At 31.9% G+C, this 21,380-nt stretch overlaps 1 long non-coding RNA gene across 1 annotated transcript in view; it reads right to left on the reverse strand.

Annotated features, from left to right (window-relative positions):
- LOC127901465 (uncharacterized) overlaps positions 1-20,695 on the reverse strand; it is a 35,444-nt gene extending 14,749 nt beyond the window's left edge. The window contains exon 1 of the long non-coding RNA XR_008053626.1: positions 20,618-20,695. This is a non-coding gene — a long non-coding RNA (uncharacterized LOC127901465). The remainder of the gene's footprint in view (positions 1-20,617) is intronic.
- Positions 20,696-21,380: the final 685 nt, after the last annotated feature.

The following is a 21,380-nucleotide window of genomic DNA, read 5'->3' on the forward strand; positions in this document are numbered from 1 at the left end:
CTTTACCTTTGAATGAGTCTTTCCCAGATGAGCAACTTATGAGTGTAAATATTGTACCATGGTTTGTGACACGACTCAAAATTGTATTACTCCCAAGTATAAGGGTGTATAGTTATAATATAACTTGGTGAGTTCGGGGTCGAACCACAGGGAATTTTAAATATAGTAGTCAATTTAAAACTAAGAAAATTAATTGTGGGGAAAAGAAATTATTTGAAATCAATTTAAAAATATGCTAAGGTTCGGGATCCACTCTCTGTATTCAAACTATAATTTTAATACTCTCTCATTTATATTTTGCCTCACTTTTACCAGTTAATTATTATATCATTTAATTTTATGTGTGTGGATGAATATGAAATAAAGTACCTAACGTATCACAACTATTTTAATGTGTCGACATTATATCAAAATACCATACATATTCAAGAAAATTTATAAATCGACATGACATAAAAGTAACTAGAAAATAATAAAATAAACTTAAAAACTCATTTGAGAAAATAATAAATTTAATAGTTTGAAACATTGAGCTTCACCTTTCACCCCAGCTTAGTAAAATTAGCCACTCATATCAAAATAAAACACAACACTCTTTTTATTTGATAAACTTTTGAAATATGTTACAAGGAAAATTGATACAAAAGGAAACAAGAAAAGAAAAGAAAGAAAGACGGAAATTCTTCAGTTCCCTCTTGGCTATAACTCTTTCTCTCGGCTTAAAAATCTCAAATCCCCTTGCGACTCTCCGCTCAAGCTTCCTGCATTTCCTTGCCTTTTATAGGCAAGGAATGCCTTATCTTTATTTATTTATTATTATTATTATTATTATTATTATTATATTATTATTATTATATTATTATATTATTATTATTATTATTATTATTATTATTATTATATGTGTGTGTGTGTGTGTGATTACGAGAATGAGAAATTTGGTTTTTGTTCTTTTGTTATTTTTTATTTTTTTATTTTTTTATTTTTTTATTTACATCTCCTCAATAATGCTTCCAAATCGCTCCAGCAGTCCTTCTTTGATCCCGCTTTCAATTCCAATTTATTCCTGAAAAATATTTATAAGATAAAAATTAACATATTGCGAATTAATTTAACACAAAAATTTATTTGGGGAATATTAAGATAATTTAGAAATAATGAGCGCATTAATCTACACAATAAGTGTAAAACTAATAATTTTATTTTTGTTACACGTACACTTTTTAGTGTTAATCACACCCCCCAACCAACTTATTGCTAGACCCTAATAATTTAATCGAAAAAAAGTTTAGTAAAATTTCAAACTCAAATTGAATTTTTTTTTTTATTTTTTTTGAAGGATTGTGTTTACTTCTTTCATCGTATTAATGACAACAATCAAATAAAAGTATAAGCATTATCTTCTGCCTAAAGAAAATCACACTCGCACAAAATAGTTTAGTAAAATAATGTAAAATGATCAATTATCAGAGCTACATTAATCAAGTCACTTTTAAAAATGATACATCAAACCCCAAAATCTCACGATTAAGAGTGACTCTCTCAAAAGAAAGTATATCCCAAATTAAACTGTCACTCTAAAAAAAAGGTAGATTTGAGAGAATAATAAAACAATATCATACGCTCTTACCAAGATGAAAGAATAAGACCCACCGCTTAGAAATAAAATGATCTCAACTCAGGGAATTATATTAGCAAAATTTATTTTTATTTTTATGCATCACCACATCTTTTAGTCCATATTACCAGCTTTTACTTCAGACTATAATTCCCTAAATCAAGAAGGACTTTTATTAGGACGTAATGTAGGCTATGGTTATGGCTAACAAAAAAGGTAATAGGGAAAACAAAAATATATGTTTGAAAAATAGAGGACTTTTTGGAGATTACAAGGTGCTTTTTTTTTTGCTCTCTTTTTTATTTTATTTTATTTATTTATATATACATATCCTCTTTTTTTTTTATAGCACCATTATTAGGAATACATAATCATCCCTATTTTCAAACATAATTGGGTGGTGGAAAACATAAAATATAAGGTGATGCTCCACATTGGAGTGGGATAAGATAATAGGTTATCAAAGGAAATTTTTTTTTTTAAGGCTCAAAGAGATTAACTATGGATTCTTTATAATAAGGTTGGCTAGAAAGGCTCAATGGGTCAAAGATGGTCTTCTGTCATCTTTTAGGGCTTTAAATAATCTTTCATATCCACTAGTTCAATAAACTTTTAGATGCGGTTGCACAAACTTTCTTTTTTTTTTTACTCTTTTTTTAAAGAAAATATTGAGATATTGTACAATAAATTGAGAAGCTGTATTGGCAAATAGGGTTACTCTCCAAGGATAATAGGCTCAAAAAACTCGCTTGGACTTTTTATAACATGTACATTCCTCCAAATGGCTTAATCAATTTCACTCATTCAATTTCTCAATTTACGTTTCAACATGCAAAGGGAAAAACATAGTGTAACATAACTCAAGGCCAAAGATAATACGAATACCAAAATTTAAAAATCATCATGTTATCCAATGTCAAAAGATCACACCGAAAAAGAAAACTTTTTTTTTTTTAAGAAAACACTAAAAATTTGGGACTAATTGCAGAAACTTAAGGGAGATGATTAAGAGAAAAAGAGAAAAAGACAGAAATAAAAAGTTAGAAAATAATTTTTTTTTAGAAAACACACTAAAATTAAGATGCGTTTTTAGAGATACTACATTCTATATTCTGTCATTTTCGACTCAAATTTTTATCCAAAGTTAGTCTTTACACCAAAAATTAGTAAAAACATCACCAGGACTGAGACATTCCACAATTATCAACTATTCCCTCCCCCAACCCAAAGGAGACATTGTCCTCAATGTCTAAAGAAAGGAGTAGAGTTTAGAAGATATCACCTGGCCACAACTGGAAATATTTACAAACGGAGAGTTAAATCTAATTTATACTTTTTACGAGAGTTACTGCCATCGTCCTCAGTTGCCCAATCCAATGCCAAAGTCACCGGATCTGGCTCTGGTTTATAAGCTTGCAAAAGATCAAATAACTCATTATCAATAGGAGCACAAATGAAGAGTTTTTTTGCTGAGGATGGAATGAAGTAATTTTTTATTGCATGATTAAGAAATATTATTGAGCCATCATAAAAGTTATTAACATTTAACAATTTGATGGGTTTTTGATGAATATTCAAATGGGCCCAAGAAGAAAATGTAATTAGCGTCTCTAAAGTTGCAAGATCTCCTGGCAAGAAAATGAAAGCGTCAGCATGATTTAACATTTCGGATATTCTTTCTTGCATACCTAAGACAACTAACTCTTCTCCAGTTGGTGGGTTTGGTAGACATCCTAAAGGTTTTAAAGCTTTTGGAATGATGCTTAGCACTTGGCTTCCTCGAATGAAGGCAGCTTCAGAGATAAGTTTTGATAACCCTTGGCCACCTCCTCCATATACAAGATGTAGTTTCCTCTCTGCTATAGCACGACCAAGATCTATGGCTGCTTGAATGAACTCCTTATACTTTCCATAGCGAAATCCAAAAAGTACACAAATGTTTTTAAGTTGACTGCTTGAAGTTGCTGCCATTAGAACAATTCTAAAAAGAAACAATTTGTGAGTGCTTGAAAAGAAGTTCCTATTTAAGGATCTTGGTGACGGACATAATGATATCTGTAAATGGGGTGGTGTGTGTGTCAAATGATGCGTGAAGCTTTTAGCTTAATAATTCAAAGGCAAACAGTAAAAAGAAAAACAAACAGTGATTAGATAAAAAAACACATAATAATAATAATAATGCAAAAGATAAAAGAACAGTAAAATAAAAGGATATTTACTGGTAGTTATGATTGTGGCTCACATCTTCCTCTGGTTTTACGTCCAGTAACGGCTTGAACGCCCTCTATGGGTTGAGAATAGGCTTCCCATCCAGTTTTCTTATAAACTGGTAAACAGGGTCTTTTAGAGTCAAATTCCCAAGACTAAACTGTACACTTTCCTTTTGGAATAGTTTCCACAAATTTTAAATTTCACATTGAACATATCTGCTCGGATGCGTCTTAAGAGATCGTAAGATATCATCCAACGATTCTTTGCTTATGCCATCCTTAACGAATTTGATTTTATCTTCACGATTTACAGAAACCATTCCTTACAATGTGGCTTTTTACAAGCAAGTCTTACATAGTGAGAACATTCAGAGCCAAGTCGCTTAGCTCTTCTTTTCTTAGCAAATATACTTTTACAAAGACCAGGCATGTAAGAAATGAATGGATAAGAAAACTCACATGCCAGTCGGACCTTTGCTTCAATTAACTAGCGAATCCCATTGATCATTAACAATTGTAGTCGTTCACAACGAGTTTTGTAAATCTTCTTAAGAGCATTTTGAGGGAGAGAAGGAAAACGTTGATGCAATTTTCATTGTATTTCTTCCATGCTTGACATTGAGGTTTCAGTTATTGTGGGATACTGAGAATATCGACTTAAAAAGTCACGGAGTACCGTTATTCGCCATTTATACGGAAGAGTGAATCAAAACAAATCAAAAGTGAATAAGAACAACAAAATAAAATAAAAACACACAAGGAATATAACTCACCTTTATCCTTTTATTGAATTTACCTCCAGTTCCAATAACATATTATAAATACCATCCTCTATTTCTTTGAGTTGTCTTTCTAGATCTTTCATGTGGGATACTGACTTTGGTGGTTGTAGGTCCCAAATGGGATGTGATTTACAAAATCAGAGTAATTTCCTCAGGTGAAATTTTACTTGTAAAAGTGCTTTAAAATGATCGAAAAGGAAATTTCTCATGGAGGTACTCATGACAAGTATAAAAATTTGGTGAGCTAAATCACAATTGTCAAACAACACACAATTAAAACAATGTAATGTACTCCATTCAAGATATAGGGAAGAGGAAAAAGAAAAAAAATCAAACAATTCAAACGATAAAGTAACAGTAAATCAAATTCACAAAACGTTAAAATGAAAAGGCTTAATCAAAATTTGGTGGGTCATTCAAATTGATTTCGGTATTCTGCTTTATGTGGTTGGTATTTCAGATATGGTTTCAATCTTTGGCCATTAACTTTAAATGTGACACCATCCTTTCGATTCTCAATTTCTACGGCTCCATATGGATACACATTTTTTACGAAAAAATGGACCATTCCACTTTGACCTTAACTTCCCTGAAAATAAATGAAGACGAGAATTATAAAGCAACATTTTTTGACCAATTTCAAACATTTTCTAAAAAATTCTTTTGTCAAGAAAAAATTTGGTTCTTCCCTTAATAATTCTAGAATTCTCATATGCATCATTCCTTAATTCCTCAAGTTCATTTATTTTCAATTTAAGCACATTACTAGCATCATCAAGATTTGAATTAAAAACTTTAATGGCCCAAAATGATTTATGTTCAAGTTCAACTGGTAAGTGGCAAGATTTTCCATAAACAAGACGATAGGGTGACATTCCTAAAGATGTTTTAAAAGTAGTACGATATGCCCGAAGTGCATCAGTTAGTCGAAGAGACCAATCTTTACGATTTGGATTAACTGTCTTTTCTAAAATTTATTTTATCTCCCTATTTGCTAATTCAACTTGATCACTTGTTTGAGGATGATAAGGGGTAGCAACCTTATGTGTAATTCGATATTTCTTCATTAATAACTCAAATGGCTTATTACAAAAATGCTTACATCCATCACTGATAATGGCTCGAGATATTCCAAATCTGCTCAAAATATTTTCTTTTAAAAAGCGGATCACAATCTTGTGATCATTGTGCCGACAATGAATCAGCTCGATCTATTTTGAAACATAATCAACAACAACCAAAATGTATACAAATCCAAATGATGATGGAAAAGGGCCCATAAAATCAATTCCCCAACAATCAAATATTTCAATAACAAGGATGGGGTTTAAAGGCATCATGTTTCGTTTTGAAATAGACCATATCATTTGACAATTCTTACACATTTTATAGAATGCATGTGAATCTTTAAATAATATAGGCCAATAAAATCCACACTGCAATATTTTTGCAGCTGTCTTTTTTGAAGAAAAATGGCCACCGCATGCTTCAGAATGACAAAATTGAATGACCCTACTTACCTCGTCATCTGGTATGCATCTTCAAAAAATTTGATCAGAGTAGTATTTGATCAGGGTAGTATTTGAACATGTATAGATCATCCCAGTAAAAGCTTCTCACTTCTGTTAAGAATTTCCTCTTGTCTTGGGAACTCCAGTCACATGGCATTTCACATGTCGTAAGATAATTAACAATATTAGCATACCAATGCATTTTGTTTATAGAAAACAAAAATTCATTAGAGAAAGAATCATTGATGGGTGTTGTTTCAATTGAAGACTCATTTGTAAGTCTTGAAAGATGATCTGCAACAACATTTTCAACGCCCTTTTTATCCTTAATCGTCAAATTAAATTCTTGAAGTAGCAAAATCCATCATATCAACCTTGGTTTGGCATCCTGTTTTGACATTAAATATCTCACAGCAGCATGATCAAAATAAACAACAGTAGATGAACCAATTAAATACGAATGAAATTTATCCAATGCAAATATTACAACAAGTAGTTCTTTCTCAGTTGTAGTGTAATTCATTTGAGTACTATTCAAAGTTCTACTTGCATAATAGATGACAAAGGGCTTACCTTCCTTTCTTTGACCTAGAATAGCGCCAACGGCATAATCACTAGCATCACACATTAGCTCAAAATGTAAAGACCAATCAGGGGGTTGCATTATTGGGGCTGATGTCAAAAGAGTAGTTATTTTTTCAAAAGCTTGTTGACAATCTTTAGTCCATTCAAAAGGTGTGTCTTTTATTAGTAGGTTACAAAGTGGTCTAGATATGACACTAAAGGCTTTTATAAACCTCCTATAAAATCCTGCATGTCCTAAAAAGGAACGGAGTTATCTAATTGTCTTTGGTGAAGGTAATTTTGAAATGACTTCAAACTTTAACTTTGCTAACTTCAATTCCTTTTGAAGACACAACATGGCCCAAGACAATTTTAGAAGTGGTCATGAAATGACATTTTCCCAATTTAAAACTAGTCCTTTTTCTTTGCACCTTTCCAAAAAATTTTCTAGATTATCAAGACATGTATCAAAAGAATTACCAAATACAGTTAAATCATCCATAAAAATCTCTAGACAATTTTCAACCATGTCACTAAAAATGCTTAGCATGCACCTTTGAAATATTGCAGGAGCATTACAAAGTCCAAAGGGCATTCTCCTAAATGCAAATATTTCAAATGGGCATGTGAATGTGGTCTTTTACTGGTCTTCTAAGGCTATAGGGATTTGATAATAGCCAGAGTAGCCATCAAGAAAGCAGTAGTAGGGATGTCCAACTAATCTTTGGAGAATTTGGTCTAGAAATGGATAGGAAAAATGATTTTTCTAGTGGCATCATTTAATTTTCTGTAATCAATGCACATCCGCCAACTAGATGGAATTTGTGTTGAGATTGGTTCACCTTTTTCATTTTTTAAAACAGTTATTCCAGATTTCTTTGGTATTACTTGTGTTGGACTTACCCATTTACTATAAGAGATAAGATAGATAATTCTTAGATCTAGTAGTTTAAGGACCTCATTATTTACCACTTCTTTCATATGAGGGTTTAGTCTTCTTTGTGGTTGACGAGTTGTTTTGGCATTTTCCTTTAAGTGTATTCGGTGTGTGCAAATTAAAGGATTAATGTCTTTTATGTCTTTTAAGGTCCAACCAAATGCAGTTTTACGCTTTTTTAGAATAGATAACAACTTACCTTCTTGATCATGCGTGAACTGGGAAGAAATTACCACCGGATATGTCTGCTGTTCTCCAAGATAGACATATTTCAATTCTTCTAGTAAGGGCTCTAATTCGATCTCTGGTGTTTTCTCTTCGTTTGGTTCTTCGGGTTGTATCGTATCTTCAAAGTTCGATTGGTCATCGTCACCTATAGGGACCTGCATAGAATCAAGTGTACGACATATGTTAGCAGTATCACAATCTAATTCCTTACTTGATTCAAAAGAACCAGCAAAACAAATTTTCGTAGAGTTTATAAAATTCTCATCCTGAATGTGTTCCTCAATGATTAGCTCGATGAGATCAATCTCCTCATTCTCATTATCATCATCTTCTTAGTGGTGAGGTTGTTTACATATGTTGAACACATTGAGTTCCAGTGTCATGTTGTCGAAAGATAAATTCATTAATCCATTCTTGCAATTTATCAAAGTATTAGCAGTAGCTAAAAATGGTCGACCCAATATAAGAGGAATTTGTTTGCATTCATTAGCAATTGGTTCCGTTTCCAAAACAATAAAATCCACAAGATATATGAATTTATTGACCTGAACTAATACATCTTCAATTATTCCTTTTGCAATCTTAATCGATCTATCAGCAAGTAAAAGAGTGGTAGAAGTTGGTTTTAACTTACCGAGATTGAGTTGTTAGTACAATGAGTAAGGAAGCAAATTAACACTGGCACCAAGATCAAGTAGAGCATGTCCAATTTTATGATCCCCAATAGTGCAAGAAATAGTTGGACAACCATGATCCTTGTATTTCAAAGTACTATTGGTTGAGAGAATGGAACTTATTTGTTCTGCTGGAAAAGTTCTCTTTTGCACCTTATGTTTCCTTTTCACCGTGCACATATCTTTCAGAATTTAGCATAAGAAGGTACTTATTTAATGACATCCAGCAGAGGAATGTTGACCTTTACTTATTTAAAAACTTCATAAATTTATAGACTGTGGTTTGATTTCTTTGGCTTGATTAGTGCTTGAGGAAATAGGGGTACAGGAGGAGAGTTGGTTATTTCTTCATGGGTTAAAGGTTCGACAGATTCTTCCCTATTTTCTGAAATTGAATCTTTACTAGTTTCACGAGGGTCCACAATATGTTTTCGACCACTTTACCACCACAAAGGGTTATAACCGATTTGAGTTGACTCATAATTTGGTTTCCTGAATTTCCCATTTGCGGATGTTGTTGACTCTTGGGGTTTGGTTCAGGTTGAGCAAGAAACTTTCCTTTTTCATACATGGTCAGAGTAGATGTAAGTTTGGAGATAGTTTCTGTCAAATTAGTTAAGGTTTACATCGTTTGGTTATTGATTGACTCTTATTTTTCAATAAACGAATGCAATGTGTTTTCCAAAGTTTTTCTTGGTGGTGGGACATATGATGGGTAACTCTGGAAGTTTTGAAAATTTTGATGTGGAGGAATTGGTTGTGAAGGTTGTGTATGATTGTCATTTCTCCAACTAAAATTTGGGTGGTTTTTCCATCCAGAGTTGTAAGTTTGGGAGTATGGATTTGAATTTGGCCTTTTGAAATTGTCAACGACATTTACTTGTTCATGCAAACTTTCGCTCATTGCTGGCAAAGTTGGACAATCCTACGTAAAATGGTCAGTAGAATCGCAAACATAACATGAAATATTTTGAACATATTTTACATGATCATTCTTTTTCAACTCTAATGCTTCGACTTTTCTAGCTAATAATGTAAATTTGGCTTGAAAATCATGGTCTTCCCTAGGGTTATGCATGCCTCCACCAGATAGAGATGACTGGGGTTGACTTGATGACTCATAAGAACCAACTGTATCCCAGTGTTGTGCATTCTCTGCTATATAGTCAAGATAGTTTAATGCATCTTCAAGACTTTTATCCCTAAACTCACCATTACACATCATTTCAATGACTTGTCTACCCTGGGATGTTAATCCCTCGTAGAAATAAGACACTAATCTCCATGTTTCAAAACCGTGGTGTGGGTAAATGTTAAGTAGTTCTTTAAACCTATCCCAACATTGGTAGAGGGTTTCTCCTAGTTTTTGAGTGAATGTGTTGATTTGTCTTTTGAAATAATTAGTTCTGTAGGGTGGGAAGAATTTTTTCAAAAATTGTGCTTGCATTTCATCCCAAGTTTTAATGGATCTTGACTTAAGATTTTGTAGCCAAGTTTTAGCTTTATCCTCTAGTGAGAAAGGAAAAAACTTAAGTACATGTGTTACAGACTTCCTCAAATTCCCTTAAATGCAAATATGGATTTTCAGACTCAAAAACATGAAAAGTAGGAAGAAGTTGAATGATACCAGGTTTAAAATTAAAACGTGATGCATCAGCAGGGAAAACTATGCATGATGATGACCCTGTTCTAGTAGGATGCATGAAATCTCTTAGGTTCCTAGGCTGTTCATGAAGATTTTGCAAGGCTTGGTCATTTTCACGCTCCGAAAAATTTTCAGCTCCTGTGTCAGCCATATCTAAGGGTTGTGAAGGTGATCTTCTAATTAATCTGCCACTATTTGTACGAGACCAACGACGCATACAATGCTAATGATGTGTGCTAAACTAATGATGCATAAAACGCTAAATGAAAATTGAAGAAAAAAACTAGAAATTAAATAAGAAAAAAATGTAAAATAAAAATAAACAAACTGAATTAAATAAATAAATAAATTAGGTGGTGAAACCAGCCATAAGCAAAGAAATTAAAAGAAACAGTTTAGAAGGTATTTTAAAACCAGCCATATAATAAAACATAAAATTAAATAAATTAATGTACAAGAATAAATAAACTGAAATTAAAATGCTAGGCGGTAGAACCGACCATTTAAAATAAATGTAGAAAGTAAATTGCATAAATTTAAAGAAATAAATTCGATTTGAGGACTGATTTGCAAATGTTTATGGGCTAAGATAAAGTTTCTCACAAATTTTATGGATAATGTTAAAGTTTGAAAAGAGGAGGGGTGCTAACTGAAGTTTTGCAAAAAGGGAATAAAATAGGATCACGGAAAGATAGTAGGACAAAAAATAATAATAATAAAATATTAAAATAAAATAAAAATAAAGTAAAAACAAACTAACGCAAAATTTAGAAAACTCCCCGGCAATGGTGCCAAAAATTTGACATGACTCAAAAGTATATTACTCCCAAATATAAGAGTATTTAGTTGTAATATAACCCGGCGAGTTCGGGTCGAACCACAAGGAATTTTTAAAATCTAGTTGTCAATTTGTTAAACAAAGAAAATTAATTGTGGGAAAAAGAAATTATTTGAAAACAATTTTAAAATATACTAATGTTATGGGATCCACTCCCAGTATTCAAACTATAATTTTAATACTCTCTCATTTATATTTTGCCTCACTTTTAGCAGTTAATTATTATATCATTTAATTTTATGTGTGTGGATAAATATGAAATAAAGTACCTAATGTGCCACACTATATTAATGTATCGATATTATGTCAAAATACCATATAGATCCAAGAAAATTTATAAATTAACATGACATAAAAATAACTAGAAATAAATAAAATAAACTTAAAAACTCATTTGAGAAAATAATAAATTTAATAGTTTGAAACATTGAGCTTCACCTTTCACCTCAGCTTACTAAAATTAGCCACTCATATCGAAAGAAAACACAATACTCTTTTTATTTGATAAACTTTTGAAATATGTTACGAGGAAAATTGATACAAAAGGAAACAAGAAAAGAAAAGAAAGAAAGACAGAAATTCTTCAGTTCCCTCGTGGCTACAACTAATTCTCTCGGCTTAAAAATCTCAAATCCCCTCGCGTCTCTCCACTCAAGCTTCCTGCATTTCCTTGCCTTTTATAGGCAAGGAATGCATTATCTTTATTTATTTTATTATCATTATTATTATTATTATTATTATTATTATATATGTACATTGAAATGTGTAATGGTCAAGTGGCTATGATGGCCACTTGACCATTACGAGAATGAGCAATTTGGTTTTTGTTCTTTTGTTCTTTTTTTATTTTTTATTCATTTTCATTTTTTTATTTATTTACATCTCCTCAATAATGCTTCCAAATTGCTCCAGCAGTCCTTCTTTGTTCACGCTTTCAATTCCAATTTATTCCTGAAAAATATTTATAAGATAAAACTTAATATATTGTGAATTAAATTAACACAAAAATTTATTTGGGAAGTATTAAGATAATTTAGAAATAATGAGCGCATTAATCTACACAATAAGTGTAAAACTGATAATTTTATCTTTATTACACGTACACTTTTTAGTGTTAATCAATTTGCTGATATAGTTAATTACCTTGTTACAGGTCAAATCCCAAAACATTGGACCAAGCAAGATAGAACAAAGTTCTTATCCAAAGTGAAGAATTTTTTTTGGGATGATCCCTATTTGTTTAAATATTGTGCTGATCAGATTATTAGGAGATGTGTTCCAGAGAATTAAATTCAAAATGTCATCTCTTTTTTCCATGAACAAGCTTGTGGAGGCCATTTTAGTGCTAAAAAGACAGCAACAATAATTTTACAATGTGATTTTTATTGGCCTACTCCTTTTCATGACGCTTAGGTTTTCTGTTCTTTATGTGATAGGTGCCAACGCATGAGTAGCATTTCAAAGAGGAATATGATGCCACTCAATCCTATTTTGATTGTTGAGATCTTCGATGTATGGGGTATTGATTTCATGAGACCTTTTCATCCATCTTTTGGTTATTAGTATATATTGGTTGCAGTGGACTATATGTCGAAATGGGTTGAAGCTATTCCATGCAAAACTAATGATCAGAGTGTTGAAGTGAAATTCTTGAAGAGTAATATTCTGTCTCATTTTGGTTTCTCTAAAATAATCATTAGTGATGGTGGTACCCATTTTTGCAATAAACCTTTCAAAAATCTTTTGAACAAATATTCCATTACACATAAGGTTGCCACCCCATACCATCGTCAAACTAATGGCCAAGTAGAGATTTCTAATAGAGAGATCAAGCAAATTCTAGAAAAAAACAGTTAGGCCAGATAGAAATGATTGGTCTTTAAGACTTGATGATGCATTGTGGGCATATAGGACAACTTTCAAAACCCCAATTGGGATGTCACCTTATAGAATTGTGTATAGAAAAGCAAGTCATCTGCCAATAGAGTTGGAGTATCGTGCATATTGGACTATCAAGAAATTCAATTTTGATATCCAGCAGGCTGGTTCTAAGAGAATATTACAACTAGCAGAACTTGAAGAGATCAAGAATGATGCATATGAGAATGCCAAGATTTATAAACAACAAATGAAATTCTTTCATGACAAGCACATTTTGAGAAAATCCTTTACACCAAGTCAGAAAGTACTTTTATATAATTCCCGACTGCATCTCTTTCCAAGTAAGTTACGCTCTCGATGATCTGGTCCTTTTATAGTTCGTACTGTCTTTTCTTATTTAAAGTCAAGGGTCAAAGATTCAAACCATTTTTAGAGTTAAGAACACCAGAAATTGAGGAGATAGTTTAGATGATTCTGTTTGTCATGATTAATTAATTCCATCTTTACATTCTTTTTTTTAAAATTTAAATAGTAGGTTTTCTTTTCATTGTTTGTTTTTCTTTTCTAGTATTTTTCTTTTCTAACGTTTTCTTGTTATTTGTCATTTTTTTACGCTTTTCCAGCCCATTCAGGTGTGTTCTCTCCAACTTTTTCTTTTATTATTTATGTTTTTATTTATTTATTCTCATATTTTTGCATGCATATCTTTTGTTTGTGAAACATTGAGGACAATGTTCCGAATAAGTTTGGGGGTGGGAATAGTGTGTGCTTTGTTTGTTATTAAAAAAAATTAAAAATTTTCAAAAATTCAAAAAAAAATTTGTGTTGTCTTTTTTTGTTTTTATGTGAAAAGCCAATGATAAGAACTTGATTGACAATGACTATGGTTCTTAGAAATGGTTGAATATTGTCTGAGTTTATACTTGATCCTTGTGTTAGTTCATCTTGATTGAGATTCTTTAAACTATGAGCACTAATATTAATTTTTTCTGACTTGAAATCTAAGATTGACGCAGCCTGAGTTGAGAATTTTAGATAGAGTAAATGACTGTTTGTCTTGATTCTTATCTCCACAGTACAAAATAGTATACACAGGCGCCAAAGTTAGAAATAACTACCTATAACCCTTAAGAGTGAAGCTATCCTTGAGTAATTTGAGCCTATGTACCACAAGTATGTAGAGGATAATCTACCATGAGAAGAAAGCTACCTTAAGGGGTAAAGTGAAGCTCCTGACTATGGTTAAAAAATAGGAAAAAAAATCAAGTGCATGTGTTGAAATGAAAAAAATCAAAAGAAAATGTACATAAAAGCCTGTGAAAAAAAATTGGAGATTAACATGATAAGATTAGTTTGACCTATTCTTTTTTTTATTCGAGGCAAAGGTCGTTGATATTAAAGATTTTGGGAATGGATTTGATTGAATTGATTCACACACACACTACAAGAATCAAAAGAGAGATGAGATTGACTAATGAATTAAAGTTAGAACTTTTCCAATATTTGAAATTGTCTTTGAGCTATATAAGTTATGCAATCATTGAGGCTATCTTTATATTTTATATAAAGTTTTTTGTTCTTTTTATTTTATTTTATTTTTATTTTTTTAAATGATGTTTGTAGGTATCATCACTAAAGCCCTCATGAGACTATAACTCGTCCATTAAGGCTGCCTAGGGGTTTAAAGGCTTGTTGGATACGCTAAATGCAATCGCAATCACCTGCAAAAGTGGTTTAGTTAGGATTTACTTTTTTGTTTTGTTACTTTTATTTTTGTTTTTAAGTTTTAGTTTTGCTCAAGGACTAGCAAAATCTAAGTTTGGGGGTATTTGATGAGCATAATTTATATATATATTTTACCCTTTATTGTATATTTGCTAGTTATTTTTATTTCTTATTTTTAACTAATTGAATTGTTTTATTAAATAGGGAATTAATTTGAGATTACGAAAAAAAAAAGTGCATAAAAGATCCATAAGAGAAAAGAATTGAAGAATTAAAGATTATGTTCCAAAGTTTCCGCATGAGCTTAAGATAATTAAAGAAAGATTTTATTTAGTAATTTGGAATGTACGTGTTGGGCATTAAAGGAAGAAATCATTAATTGGCCTTTTGCTTTGGAAGTCAAACGTGTGGCTAGATTTCCAATTTTAATAAGGAAATAATATACAAAGGATTTGGCGTGTGGGAGCAAAACAAATAAAAGGCCAAAGCGTTTTGGCTTTAGAATTGAAAATGTGGGGCCCATTTTGAAGCTATATAAGCAAGCTTTTGGCTTTTGGACAAAAAATGGGAGAAGCCGCCAAACGCAAAAGGAAGCAAAAGGAGACACGATTAAGGAGAGAAGACAGGAGCGGCAACGGCTGTTTAGTTTTCATGGCTGGGGTTATTTATTTTGTTGCTCTTAATTCAAATATGTCTACCTAATTTTCTTATACTGAGGTTAAGGATGAAATCTTATTCAATGAAATAGTTATCTCTTTATTTAATTAATTCCCCACATGTGTGTTTTAATGTTTATGGTTCTTGTTTCACATGATTAGTTGGATGTTATTAAATTCTTTTTCACTAATTCTGTCATGCATTATTGATTGTTAAGATTAATATTTGATTAAGTCTATGCTTGGATCTATAAAGTTTATATATGATTATATTTGATTTTGTGTTTTTCAATAAATTGTTTACACAGAGTGCTTAGGAAAACTTTGACTCTTTGTTATTCAATATGTTTACATAGGATACTTAGCTGTCATACTATCAAGCAGAAAAAGAACTTACGTAAGATTAATTTTATTTGGGCTTAATTGTTATATTTATGAGATGACATAGATTGTTTTCGAGTTGTCACTCTAAAATTGAGGATTAATTAATATTTAGATAAATACTAGTTGAATAGTGGTGGATTATGAAACCTTGGTAATTTTTGTCTTATTGAATTCTCATTTGCTTTAATAGTTTTCTTAGTTTAATTAGTTTAATTTTATTAAAAACTTAATTTGCTCAACTAGGCTAGAATTAATATTAATTTTAGATTTAAATTAGAATTTTCAATTTATAACAATCTCTGTGGGTTCGATCTCGTTACCACTATTCTATCTGTTGATTCGTGCGCTTGCGAGTATATTAAAATTTTTTACAACAGTAAGACTTCTTGAATGTTGGAGATTAATCACCCCACTTCACATCTGTTGTGCATTTTGTTACTAATAAGATTAACGACATTGAGAGAATCTAACTCAATTATAGCAGGAGCCAACCCGATATTCATTACCAATTGAAGGCCTTTGGGCATTGCAACAACTTCCACAAACTCTATATCTTTAGAGAAAATCACCCTACAAATCATCAACATTCACTTTGTACCATGACGAGGGAGGACTTTCGCAACATGAGCTGGGAGTATTGGGTTTAATGTTCTTGCTGGTTCCGAGCTAGCCAAATTGCTTGAGACTCAGTGATAACTTTACCATAAACCAAATGATTCTGAGCTAACCAAATTGACCAACATAAGACTACCAATTCTTCAAACTCATCTTTTGTTAATATAGATGTTATGTGAGTGGTCAAATTGGAAAACTCAACGGGCCTTGTAATCTTTAGACATGAATAAAATCTCGTGAGCTTCCATACCTTCTTCTCTTATTACACCCCACCAGAGCATGATACTGATCCTCATAAGCAAAGCCACAACAAGGGCATGAAGGAGCAACTTGAATTTTCCTTTTATGCATATTTAAATAAGTGGCTAGAATATTGGAAAAGGCTCGCCAATAAAAAAATTTAATCTTGGATGGTTGAGACAAATTCCAGAGATATTTCCACCACCCTGTGTTAGTACTGGAACTGGAAGGCCAGTCCTTGAGTTTCAAACAAAAGGACACATGGTAGCCACTTTTTACGTTATAGTGGCCTCACTTATCATATGTCCAGACCAGTTGATCCTCCAATGGCCTTTTGGGTAATAGGATTTTCAAAATCTGAGTTACATCTTCTTTGAGAAAATGAGTTCTTATTAACTATTCTTTCCAGCGTCCTTCTTCGTCAATCAAGATGGTTACTCGAGATTGAGAAGGTAGGATCTGAGGAGAGAATGACTTGAATGTGCTAGGATGAGGAAGTCATATGTGGTGATAAATAGAAACAATTTTACCATATCTAATTCTCTATCTTGAGGCAGCCTCAATGACCTCTTTCCCCCATAAGATACTTCTCCATATATATGAAGGATTACTACCCAATTTACTCTCCATGAAGTTGCCTCTTGGATAATATTTAGCTTTAATAACTTTGGAGACTAGAAAGTGTGGAAAAGAAATTTATCTCCAGCATTGTTTTGCTATAAGAGCTTTATTAAAAGAGCTCAACTCTCTAAAACCAAGGCCCCTATATTCCTTTGAAAGGAAGAGTTTCAGCCATGGCAACCAGTGAAGGCTTTTGGAGGATAAATTCTGACTCCACCAAAATTGGTGATTAATTTTTTCAAATCATCACAAAAGCTGAGAGGGAGCTTGAAGACACTCATCGCATATGTGGGGATAGCTTGAGCAACAAATTTGATCAATATCTCTTTACCGCCGCTTGAGAATAATTTGGCTTTCCAAATCTTTAATTTTGTCCCAAAGCTGAGTCTTTAATGTATTAAAGAAGAATTTTTTACTTCTGCCCAGCTTCAATGGGAGACCAAGATATTGCTTATGATGAGAGACAACAGAAAGGTTGAAGACATGTTTAATTGCCTCTCTGATGTTTCCTGGAGTATTTGGACTGAAAAATAAAGATGATTTTTGAAAATTGATGACTTGGCCAGATGCATTACTATACAGATCAAACAACTCTTTGAGATGGTTATATTCTGCAATCGTTGCTTTGGAGAACACCAAGCTGTCATCAACAAAAAATAAATGAGAAATAGTAGGGCCCTAGACACCAAACTTAATGCCATGAATGAATTTATGATTTTCGTCATGGACCAATAAAAAAGATAAAGATTCTACATATAGAATAAATAGATAAAGGGAAAAATGACATCCTTATTGCAACCCTTTCTGGGGATTGACGAGACCTCAAACTTTGCCATTAAGCAGGAAGGAGAATGTAGATGACATGATGCATTTAATTGTGAAACTCACCCATCGATTTGAAAAGCCTAGCTTACGCATAATGCCTTCTACAAAACACCATTCAATCCTATCATAAGCTTTGCTGATGTCAAGTTTTATAGCAACCAACCCCTATTTTCCATGTTTTTTGCATCTAATCTTATGGAGGCACTCATAGCCAATGATGATATTATCTGTGATCAATCTTTGAGGAATAAAGTAGGGATGGCAAAATCCGAGTCCGGGTCCGGGTTTGGCCTTCCCGGTTCCGGACCCGGATACTAAAATGCTATACCGGACCTGGATTTAAATCTGATTTTTGTGACACTGGGTCCGGAACAGGTTAAACCCAGATTATTTCGGGTTTCCCGATTGCGGGTTTTCAACCCGGATCACATGCAAATACAGATCCATGACATGACACTTACAAAATATAAATCCATGTCTACAACTCAAAATCGCGATTCACGGATTTGGTTCACAAACTTCAACAATCAGTGGCCGGCGAAGTAATGAACATTGGTGGCTGATGATATGATGATGATGAACACGTCATAGCTATGAGCGCAATTCGCAAAAGGTGGATGAACGGCAGCTAAAACCGAGATCACAATGGACAAACGACGGCCAAATGAAGGCTGGTGATGATGATGAATGCGAACACAGCAAAGCGAAGCGATAAGGAGTGACGACGATGATTTGATGAAAAGAAGAACTGAAGAGAAAAATGATGATTTGATGAAGAGAAGAAGTGAATGGGAACGAAAATGATGATTTGATTAAGAGAAAAGAAAAAGGTGAAGAGAGGCGACTGTGAAAGTGTGAAATGAAGAGAAGAGAAAAGAAAGAGTACGAAAAGGATGATTAGGGCATCAATATTTTCCCCCTTTTTATATTAAAAAATAATTTAAATATTATGCTAAAATAAGAATATTCGGGTCCGGGTTTCGGATATACGGGTTATCTCAAACCCGGAACCGGACCCGGATCCATCCGGGTTATTAAAATCTATTCCAGACTCGAATTTTTTTACATTCCGATACGGGTTCAACCCAGCTTGGATTATCCGGGTTCATCCGAGTTCGGGTTATTTTGTCATCCCTAGAATAAAGGTAGATTGGCTAGAAAACCAAATTAAAGTGGCGGCTAGGGTTTTCAAAACTTGTAAAGTTTTGATTTTTTTTCTTTTTTTGGTGATGGATTTGGTCGGAAGAGATGTGGGTATCCAGGAAAGCTGTACGATTCACACAGAACCACTCTCATACCAATTGATGGAGCGGCATAGCAGAAGCAGAAATTGATAGGATAGGAAAACTAGATATCGTTCTAGCACTGGACCAAGCCAACCTGATTAGCTTACACTCTAATCGAAGTGTGATTAGATATCATTCTAATCTAGACGATTCAATGAGATTTTTAATAACGCATAATGCGAGATTAGATGACGCTCTAATCCAAATGACTTTACGAGAGAGATTTTGATAGATAATTTCAGAGGGAATTATAAAATAGGGTTTTTTTTTTTAATAGAGTAAACCCGCTTTTTTTATATCTATTTTTTTTATAAAATAGATAATTTCTAAAGTTCTGAAAATAATAACAAGACCTCTCTATTTATTATAGAGTAAATCCGCTTCCCTAAGTTAACTTAAAAAGAGAAAATAATCATAATTATAATGAAAATAAAATATACTTTTCCTAAGTTAACTAAATCTCATACCTTAATTGTCTCTAATAAAAACAAAAAGTCCTAAAATAATAAAATACCATAATTGACTCTAATTAAAATAAAAATTCCTAAAATAATAAAATTCTACAATCTTAAAATTCCTAAATTAACCTAAATTAACTTCCTACATCACAAGCTATTAATCCTCCCAAGTACAATCTATTGGCTCCACCATATTCGAGAACAATACCATATATATGAATAATATTGTGTACATAAATAGTACCGTATACGTGAACAATACTATCTACACCAACTACAAACTGTCGGCTCTGATACCATTTGTTGTGCGTGAAATGCGGAATCAAATGCACTAAATAATCACAGAAAAATAAAGAACACAAGAATTTAAAGTGATTCGGCAATTATGCCTATATCTATGGGAGTAAGGGATAATAATTGTATTACTAATAATTATTTAAGTACAATATTTAAGTAAAGAAATTTCTTTTCTTAAAATTTAAATACACCCAATACTCTCATACATGGTTAAAAAAAAAAAACCTTTCAATTGCTCACCCTTAGCAATTCTTCACTTGAATTATTTATATCAAATTTTAAGATGATGCCTTCAAACTTGTACTATTACACCTAACCCTTTAATTGCATTTCAACAATTTCGGCCACTGATTTGAAAAACTCTTTAATTTCATCCAAAAAAAAAAAAAGTCTTGCATCCAAAAAAGTCGTCATAATTTTGCAAAAGTCTTCATGCCCTTTTTTATTTTAACATATTAATGGTAATCCATGCGGAAGGGTAAATTAGTCATGAGACTTCACAACTGAACAAAAAATAATACAAGAGAAATGATTTTAACTCATAAAGCGTGTTAGATTGACTCCACAGAATATTCCGAAGAGAAAAACAAAATAGTAATAGACAAAATTCATTGTCATCAACCACCAGAGAATAGCAGGCAGCACGATTGTGCTGCTTTGACTTTTCTCATCTTCTAGCTATACCCCTTTCCTCTACTCAAATCTAATTTTTTTCCTCAACAAAATAAATTTTAGCACATAATTTTTCCTAATATATCACTTTATCACTAAAATTTGTTGCCAAATACTTTTCTTAACTTAAAATTTTAATTTCTTTCATTTTACCATCAATCCATAAAACATAGCAGGATTTTAATAGAAATTAGGGAAAAAAACATTGATACTCTCACGATTTGAGGACATGGTCAACAAAACCCCAAATTTTTAAAAAGTGATACTAAGATCCCCATTTAACCATTATACACTTTATCTTTATTATCCAAAAAATTAACTTTAATTTTTTTATAAATATAAATATTATATAAATAATGTAATCTATGCGGTAGACTAACAGTATCAAAATATTTTAATAAATTTAAATACATAAATTATTATATTTATTTTAATAATATATTTCTATTATTGTAAGATTTTAAATAAACATTTGCATTAACTACATTTTGGAATTAAAAAGAAAGTCACATACTAATAATGTTAAAATTATTATTCTACTTAATATTAAAATAATTTCAATTTTAGTACATTTATTCTATTATTATGGTTCTATTTAGATTAAAATTTACTTTTATATAATAAAATATATCTATTAGATTGTAAAATATTAAAATATTCATAAATATTGAAATTATTTTAAAATATTTAAATATTTTATTATCACATTTAGTTTA

Source organism: Citrus sinensis, chromosome 3 (assembly GCF_022201045.2).
Source record: "Citrus sinensis cultivar Valencia sweet orange chromosome 3, DVS_A1.0, whole genome shotgun sequence".
Lineage (NCBI taxonomy): Eukaryota > Viridiplantae > Streptophyta > Magnoliopsida > Sapindales > Rutaceae > Citrus > Citrus sinensis.